This window comes from Triturus cristatus, chromosome 6 (genome assembly GCF_964204655.1).
Source record: "Triturus cristatus chromosome 6, aTriCri1.1, whole genome shotgun sequence".
Classification (NCBI taxonomy): Eukaryota; Metazoa; Chordata; class Amphibia; order Caudata; family Salamandridae; genus Triturus; species Triturus cristatus.
Window position 1 is genome coordinate 35,997,724 of NC_140589.1, and position 9,897 is coordinate 36,007,620.

The following is a 9,897-nucleotide window of genomic DNA, read 5'->3' on the forward strand; positions in this document are numbered from 1 at the left end:
GATAACATCCCTGACCCACCTGTCCGTGGTGATGGTATTCCACGTGGACAGGAACCGCTGGAGTCTCTCCTCCCCCCCCCCCCCCGACAGGTGTTATGTGGTCGGGGGGGGAAGGGAGAGGGCGTCACTGTTTGTTCTTGGGTGAGGACCTGGTGTTGCCGTAACCGCGTCCTCTGCCCTTGGTGCTGGAGCCACGATATCCACCTCTGTTTTTATCGTAGGTACTCTGTGTGCCCCCTTTATTGTATGTTTGCTGTGACCCCTGTCCTCTAGCCGCTCCCCTGTTTCCGGGGCGACGAAAGGAGCCACTACGAAATGTCTGCATTTGCAGAGCCCCCATTGACTTTGCAGTGTCTGTGTCCTTTTTGATCTTTTCTAGGGTGGTGTCAACTTCTGGTCCGAATAAGTAGTCGGGGTTGACAGGCTGAGGATGTTATTTTGAACCTCAGGTTTGAATCTGGAGATTCTTAACCAAGCGTGTCGTAGCATGACGCTGGTATTTATTGCCCTCGCAGCTGTGTCGGCAGCATCCAGTGCACACTTCATGGATGCGTTTGTGAGAAGTTGTCCCTCTCTGATGAGGAGCTCCGCTGCCTCTTTGTATTCGTCTGGTAGATGTTGGAGTAGTGACTCCAACGTGTCATAGTGTGAGCGATCGTAGCGAGCTAGGAGCGCCTGCGTATTGGCAATGCGCCAAATGTTTGCTGCCTGGGCTGCAATCCTTTTGCCGGATGTCTCCAGCACCTTGGACTCCTTGTCCACGGGAGGAGCATCACCAGTTGTCTGCGAGTGCGCTCGTTTGCGAGCGTTAGCAACCACGATGGAGTCCAGGGGTAACTGGCCTCTAATGTACATAGGGTCCCCGGGCGCAGGCTTGTACTTTCTCGATCCTGGGGTTAATCACCCGTGCCCTGGTTGTTTCCTTGAAAATGTCCTTTGCTGGCTTGAGGACACCTTTTAACATGGGCAGTCTTGACAGTCCTCTGAGGAGGCGAAAGTGTCCACTAAGAAATCATCCTCAATTGTGTCTGAGTGGAGTTGCACTCCATGATTGGCTGCGGCACGTTCAATGAGGGCATTGAAGGCAGCAGTGTCCTCTGTGGGAGATGTTTTTGCGCCATAAAGCTGTGTGTCCTGGGTATCTGTAGTGGCGCCTGGGTCTGCAGGGTCATCCCAAGCTTGATCTGGGTCCTGCTGCTCCTCAGGATCTATATCCCTGGGGTAGGTGGTGTCATCACCCATGTAATCCTCCATTGCGTCCGTGTCGGAGGGCGTCAGAGAAAAGGACTGAGGATCTGGATAGAAGGTGTGGAGGCGTTCATATAGAACTGGTTCCGATTCTGCTGGCAGTTTTTGCTTTAGAGGGATTCTGTAAGAGTCCAAAGCCTGGTCGGAAGTGACCTTCCGTTTTCGGAGCATGAGTCTGCAGGTGTCGGCGTCGATGAATTGGGACGGTGAAGGCCCAGTAGGGGAGTGTCCAGCAGATGGGGACCTTGTCTGGGTGACACGTGTTCGGATCTCGAATAGTTTTGGCGCTGTGGACGGCGGCAAACCAAAAGTGATGTTGGGTGGTGCCGAAGGTGCCTTTGGAGCCTTGTTCGGCTCGGAGCCCGACGTGGACTGGAGGGCTGCCTGTTCTGATACGTTGAAAGGACGCTGCAACTTGTCGCACCGAGAACGCCGAAGGTTCTTTGGTGCCGAGTGGTTTTGTCGAGGTAGGCGTGGACTTCTTCGGAGCCACAGGGTCGTCGAGGAGAGGTAGTAGCGGTCGACGGCGTCGATGACTGGACCGTAGTCGCTGCCTTCGAAGTGGATTCCGATGGAGCGGCCATTTTAACCTTGGGGGTCGGGGCCGATTGCTTCGGTGCCGGGGGCAGAGGTGCTTTGGTGGTACCGATGGCCTTCCTTTTTGGATCGGTGCCGACATCCGCTGCAGCGAGTTCGGCGCCGAAATCCCTTTTGGTGCGTTCGGAGCCGATGGTTTTGGCTGGCGTCGAAGGAGTGGAGGTCTTCTAGCCGACCAGTGCCAGTTTCACTTTCGGTTTCTGTTGAACCGGTGCGACGATTGGTTTCGGTTTCGTTGAAGGGAAACCAGTCTTTAGGTAATAATGGCTCTCGCTGGATGTTCGAGGCCGGGGCCGAAGAACTGCGGGATTAATCTCGGGTAAGGCCCGAAGGCGATCCCTCGACCGGAGCCGTAGATTGACGCACTTTAATAGCCTCCGTTTGGACGGGTAGGCCCTGCTCTTCACCAGAGCTATCTTCTTCGGCCCCGAAGGCCTCATCTTAGTCCCCTACCTCATCGTCGGCTTCTTCCCTGTGAAAAAGCTCTTCATCTGCGTCTTCCGATCGGGAATCATGTTCGGAAGCGGGGCTGGAGTGTATGTCTTCCACGCTTTCAACATCTTCGAGGTCGGGGCCGATTGCTGCGCTTCTAATCTCGCTGCTCGTCGATTCCGGAGAGTCTTCTTGGATCGGAACCGGGCACAGGCCATACATTGATTCGTCGTGATCCGGAGAGAGGCATTTATTGCACACCGGGTGGACGTCGATATGTGGATATTTGGCGTGGCAAACAGGACACCGTTTGAATGTGGTCCTCGATTCCATCGTCGATGTAGGGTCGATGGTCGGATTAAACGGACCCGAAAAAAGTTGCTAAACTAGCAAGTAAGCTGTCGATACCGAGCGGGAACAGTACCGACGAAAACTAAAGGCCATTTGGCCTGAAACTAAATTTTCCTAACTTGAGTCAAGATAAGCACATCCGAACCCAATGGCGGAAAAAAACAATCTGAGGATGGAGAGGATGCCCATGCGCACTGTGGTCCAGGGGAGGAGTCACCTATCTCAGGATACTTCGAAGAGTCTTCCAGGACAACAACGTGCAAACATCCGGACCCAACACTAGGCGGCCATCTATGCACAGATGAATTCAGCAGCCCACATGCCTCGAACATTTCTGCATGTTCTCTCCATCAAATATATCCTCATGTCCAGCAAAGGGACTAGATGCATTAGATAGATCTGCATAATGCACAATTCCATGTTCCAGTCAATCTACGTCACCAGAAGTTCCTCCACTTCATGGTAGGATCCCAGCATTACCAGTTGAAAGGTCTCTCATTCGGACTGAAGTTAGCTCCTAGCGAGTTTACAAAATGCATGGCAGTTGTGGCAGCTGCTCTGTGTTATGGGCCATTTATATGCCCATACCATGACTGGCTTCTGAAGGTCCCTTCCCCTAAGTGTGTGAGGATCCACTACCAAAACTGTCACTGTTGCAGCGGCTCAGCCTTCATGTCAACTTCGAGAAGTCGGTTTAGCAACCTACCCTAAGAATTCATTACCTGGGTGCAACAATAGACTTGGCAGTATGAAAAGTGTTTCCTTCAGAGAGACCATTGCGTAATTGCAGGCAGATTCTTCAAACCCCTTTCCTTCGGTGCAACAGGTTGCCTCTCCTAGGATCAATGGCATCTTCCTAGTCCTCCAAACCAAACTGAGGACACTACCTTTGCAGCAGGATCTGGAAGACACGTGGGATCAGTGGACGGCTCAATGGGAAGACATGGTTCACATCAGGCTGCGAAAGTCTCTATTCTAAGGTGGACACAGAAGAATCTCCTAGTAGGGGTACCTTTCCATCAGACAACCCCAATGCAAACCCCGATCACGATGCTTCTCTCCAGGGCTGGGGAGCACACATGGGGTTCCTCCAAACTCCAGGTCAGTGGCCAACAAAAGAACAGGCTTATCACATCAACATGTTGGAGCTACAGACCGTGCACCTAGCCCTCAAAGCTTTTCTTTCCTCCTTTCAGGCCAGATCCATACTACCGACTGACAATATGACCACCATGTACTACCAATCTCGCTCTCTATCCCTAGAGGCTCAAGCAATCTCAAATTGGCTACGGACAAAGCAACTGTCAATTACAGCAATTCACCTACCAGGGGACCAAAATACTCATATTCTGTCATATTCTGTCGTCACAGACGATCTACAGGACGAGGTGGAGGAAATCTTCAGAGACTGGGGTCATCGAAGCATCAATCTTTACGGATGAAATTAACAAAAAACACAACTTAGTCAAGGTTTTACCAGCCATGGTCGAAAGGGAATGCCCTTTTGATCAACTGGTCAGGAGACTGTACGCTCTTCCTCTCACCCTTAAGGTCATAACCAAGCTCACTCAAGTGCAAGGATGATACGGATGGCACCAGAGTGGCCATTACTTCTAGCTGCCATTACAGCATATAGAAAGTCACCCTCTCAACCATCTTTCTTAGAGATGCAGGTGGTTAAGGATTTCATGCAGGGATTAAAGAACGTTTTCCCTCCCATGTGTCCTCCATCTCCTCCTTGGGAGTTAAACCTAGTTCTTTCCAAGCTCATGGGGCCTCCCTTTGAGCCTATACATAAAGCTTCCCATCAGCAACTTACTTCGAAACTGCCTTTTTGGTGGCAATCACCTCTGCTCGTAGAGTGAGGGATTCAAGCACTATGCTCCAAGAATGGTACACAGTCTCAAGAGTTGTTCTGGGAACCCACCCCTCTTAAGGTGGCGTCAGATTTTTATATTAACCAAACTATATACCCCCGCTTACCCTTTTCCCTAATCCCTCTACGCCAGCTGAGGTCCCTTCATTCTCTAGACCTTCAAAGCATCTTAAGTTTTATTTGGACAAGTCTAAAGAGGTTAGGAAATCTGATCAACTGTTTATAAACTATGGTTCTATCAGAACAAATTTCCCATAGCACTCCATCGCCAGATGGATAGTGTTGAATGTCAAGCTAACATACCAATTGTCAAATAAGCCCCTCCTTGCAACTCCCAAGGCTCATTCCACTAGAGGGACTGCAGCTTCAGTGGTTTTACTACATAAAAACCCAATTGCTGAGATCTGTAGAGAAGTCACTTGACATAAGTACATAGAGACATTGTCTTGACTCAGATGCCAGAGCAGACACTCAAACCGGCCAGGGATCCTTGAGAAGTCTTTCAATAATGAAATCAGTTTATATTTGTTGCTCTTAATTAGGGGTGGGCAGAAAACTCTGCTACGCCAGTGGAGCGGATAAAGCCAGCCACCCCCGCTCCCCAGCCCGGTACCTGCTTCTGAAAGCAGCTAGGCCGTGTGTACTTACATGTGCATGGCCTAATCTTTGAGACATGCATATGCTACTGGCAGGATGGCGGCAGGCGAAGACCCAGGCCCCCCCCTGCAGGCTTGCCCAGGTGCTGCCTTCCCCCGTCTCAGAATTGCCAGACTTTAGGTCTGACTGAGCAAACTCAGGGGGGGGAAAGAAAGGACCATCTGGAAGGGGCTGAGAGGCATGTGTGTACTCCGGCTGCTGGGGGCCCCGGCAGGCAGGCCAGAGTTCTGCCTTCCGGTATCACTGGACCTCACGAGGTCCGACTGACCCTCTCCCTAGTAATCGAGGAAAATGACCCCCCCTTTCTTGTAATCCATGCACACGAGAGGACAGAGGGAACCCAAGGCGCGAATGTGCCCGGCCTCCTAGAGCCCTTGCTGGGATCTGGGAGGCAAGCGAGCCCTCATCTGGACTTCCAGGCAAGCCCGGCCATCAGGTCACCCCATTGGAAAGCATTGCATGTGACCAGATGGCAGAGGGGATAGGTGCAACCAGATACCCGGGCTCGAAAGGAAAGCCATTTGGTCACTCTGCCCCAATGAAAGTGAGCGGGCGCTGGGGCATGGGGGATCAGAGGCCCAGGGCCCGAGGACACCTTGACAAGCAGTAAGATTTGCACGGGACTGACAGACCCCCGTCCTGGGCCCTTGGTGGAGCAGCAGGCTGGGGGACAGGGCCCAGGGCCGGAGCACCCAACGGGGCCCCTGGACCCAGCCAGTGCTACCAGGCCCTAGAGGAATCCTCCCGGGGCCCAGTCCTGGGCACCCCGCCACACGGCAGGACCAACGGAGCCCAGGGTGGGGAGGCCACCCTCCCTGGGGCCACAGGGAGCCCCCAAAAGCAGAGGAAGGGGAGGCTCCCTGGGCACGATGGAGACCAGTTTCAGCCCTTTGGTATGGCAGCAGGCCAGGGGACAGGGCTGGAGCGCCCGATCCAGGGCCCCTGGACCGAGTCAGGGCTTCGGAGGCAGAGGGGGAAGCCCCACAGGACCTAGTTCGGGCACCCTGCCATACAGCAGGACCAAGGCCACCGTCCCCGGGCCCCTCGCAACAGCCCAGCAGGAGGAGGCTCCTCAGGCCTGCTGGACCTCATCCAAGGCAGCCTGCCATGTGGCAGGCCCAGGGCCGGGGCAGCATCCTGGCCAGTCCAGCTGCCGGCTGAGGACCGCTATGGGTCCCAGAGTACCCGGTCCCTAGTAATCTGAGGAATGCTATTCCCCCCCCCCCCCCCCTTCTGGTAACCTGTGCACACCGCAAGACTGAGGGAACACTAGGCACAGACATGCCTGACCTGAAACCGTGGCTTGGACCCGGGAGGGAAATGAGCCCCAATCGTGACTTCCAGGGCAGCCCGGCCATCTGGTCGCCCCATTGGAAAGCTTTCCGTGCCACCAGATAGCCCAGGGGAAGGTGCGACCAGATGGCTGGGACCAAAAGGACTCCTATCTGCCCACCCCTAGCTTTTACGGTAGGGCTCATGCCTGCCCATGCAGGGCTTGGGGGCTCTGCTTCCCGGGGGCTCTGACCAGGCCTCCGGCACAGGGAGGACCACTGGAGCTCTGACCTGGACGAGGACTGCCAGGGACCCATGGAGCCAGACCCGGGCACTTTGCCATGCTGTGGGCTGGAGGGAGCAGTGTTGTCCAGGCATAGACCATCTGGTCCCTGGCAAAGAACTGCCAGCCCGGGAGGGGTGTTCTGGCATACCCTGCCCCTACTAATCCGGAGGAAGGCTACCCCCCTTTCTGGACTAAAGGGACCCTGGACCCGGATGTGGCAGACCTCCTGGAGCCCTGGCTTGGACCCAGGAGGCAAATGAGCCCTCATCAGGACTTCCAGGGCAGCCCGGCCATCTGGTCACCCCATTGGAAAGCATTGTGTGCAACCAGATGCAGAGGGGGAAAAGTGAGATGGCTGTGACCGAAAGGACGCCCATCTGCCCGCCCCTAGCCATAACATTAGGGCTCCCGTCTGCTCTTGCAGGGATCCAGGGCTGTACACCAGAGACCCATGTCCCAGGCAGATGAACACTTGGCAGGTCGCAGGACGGGGCTCCCAGGCCCTGACCGAAGCCCCAGGGCTGGTCCCTGCTGCTCAACCCAGCCAGGCCAGGGAGCCTGCCCGGGCACAAAGACACTCAGGACATGCGCTCGTTTTCCACACAGTTTTTCCATAATTCCACAGAGGTCTTATGCCAATTCCGCCCAGCCCAGCCCTACTCTTAATGCCTGCCGTTTTGCAGTTTCATTTTCTTCTGTCATTAAAGGAGTTCAAATTATTCTTGCCCTTTTGTATACAGTATATGGATGCCAAACCGAAAAGCATTGATCAGCCTTTGATGTATGATGGTAGTCTGCATAGATTCTGGGGTCCCGCACATGGGCAGGACTATTCAGTCCTTATGACTTTGAAGATACCCCTGGAAGAGAACAAGGCTTGCAGGTAAGTAACTTATCCTTCCAAGAGTCACATAGGGCAAGGGACCACTTCTGTTCCCTGGCTACCCTAACCTAACTAACTGGAGCCAATTAATTTATTACTAAGAGACCACCACTTAAAGCTGCCAAATGCAGAAAAGGCTAATGCCGAATTTTACACTGAAAAATGGTGACTAACCACCAAGTTAGAGAGCAAGAGGTGTGGAAAACTTCCTTCTGTCAACAAATGGCAGGGATATTACTCATCTGTGGGTGAGCCAGGATTTGGAACTACAGGGGAACCAATGACCAGCAAATGGTTAAAACACAACAGTGCTCCCAGAAGCAACTCAGTTGTTGCACATGGAAAAACTGGTAAAAGCCTTTCATAGCAGACCATCTGTACAGCACTCAAGTTCACAATGGCACAATATAGGCAAGTGTGAAAGAAAACTGACTCCGCACTAGTAGAAAAGGAATAGGTTATATTATCACACAAGCATCTGTTCATGGCATGTAGTGCTGTAGAGTCATATACCCTGCATACTCCTGGCATCTAGTTTTGGGCTTGGATGTTGCAGGACATTTGTTAAAAACCAAGTTTCACAAGGTAGTGCCTAGTATGGTCAATTAATGCACATGGTAATCCGCTCCATTGTTGCATGATTTTTTTCGTAATTGCTGAGGCACATAAAAAAAAGGGTGGGTCAGGGGAGGTGGGGCACAAGGGAATACAGCAGTATACTCTAGATGCTCACAGGTAGACATCCATTTGTGATGCATGGCTGTAGATGCACATGCTCTGTATAGACTGGCAATACTTGTGCCCTGCTCCTGGAGTAGTCAGTAGTGACTGTCACCTGCAAAACTGAGTCGAGGGCCCTGCTCCATATCACTGCAGAGCATAACTAATAGCCTGGTAAAACACTGCATCCTCCAGCTGACCCTCCATCCGTAAGGACGGGGGGGCAAGGCACTCCTGTAGAGGATGTATGTGCAATCTTGCATGGGAAGCTATGGAATTACTGTTGAGTCTCAGTAGGCAACGTGGCTGAAAAAGACACAACTGCTTGAAAGCTTGGACAAATGCTTCGCAGAGGCATGCTCTGTTTGTATGGAGCACTGCACCAGATAAGGACCAGACCGAGGTGCTGAAGGACACTTTCCTGTATTGTGAAGTTCCTACCCCTGCCTGTAATCTACAAAAGCCTTAGGGAAGAGGGTGGCTGGCAAGCTCCACTGCCTTGGCTCTTGATAGTATCCAAGCATTTCCAACATCTAATTCACCTGCAGCCCGAAGAGCTGTTCACCATCAAACGGCAGATTCAGGAGATCTGCTACACTTCATGCTTGGCGATCTCTTGCTTTAAGCTGCGAGTCTGAGGGCCAGCAAAATTAACCCCTTCGCCGTAGCATCAGCTGTGCTGCGGGTAGAGCAGATGGCAGAGTTTGAGATTCTTGCTTTCTGACTAGCTCCTGTATTGGTCTGGAAGAAGTTCTATCTTGCCTAGGTGGGCTTGGTCATGGTGAGTATAAGCCAGAGTTCTTAAGGGAGGATCATTGCCACAGCCAGTAAAAGGGAGGCTATGCAAGGTCTTTCCAGGAGGTGGGGTGTCAGTGCCCTGTGTATTGGTGCATAACCACATCGTGTGGACCACAAGGGAGTCTGGAGACAGGTCCACAAATCTATGGAGGGTTTATACTTATCAATCCTGGTGCAACTCTAGCCTTGAATTGCTCCTTAAATGTCTCGGGCAGTCTTGAGGATCCCTGAGCATTTGGAAAACGCCTTACTACTCGTTGAGCCTTAGTGTTTAGACTGGGAAGTAGTCTTAGTAAATAATATGCAGGCCTACTTTATGACAAGTAGCAGCCCTGTGAATGACCTTGTGATACAAGGGAGCGGAGGAGGGTTTGGCTGGGTGGAGAGTTGGATCAGAGTGCCTGTGGTACGGTGGAAGTAAGAGTTGTTTACCCTGTAGTAATCCTACAGATCTCTGGGTTCAGAATCAAAAGAGTCCTCTTGTGGGTCTACTGGATACATGGGGCTGGCCTTCCGATAAGGAATGCTGTGAACCCTCTGGGAAAGGGAGGTGGTGGCACCAGAGAAGGCTGAAGGTTCAACTGTCAAATTGCTTAGGTGTGGGTCCCAATGTAATCTGTGCCTAGTCATTTTTTGTGGGACAGTGACTTGCAGATGGCAGACTTGTAGAGAACTTCCCAGTATGAGTGGTTCCAGCCTCTAGGGATGCATTGTTAGTCCAAAAAACGCTGGAACTTGACTGAGTCAATGGATTTTGCCTTGGATGGGTCTTTGGTG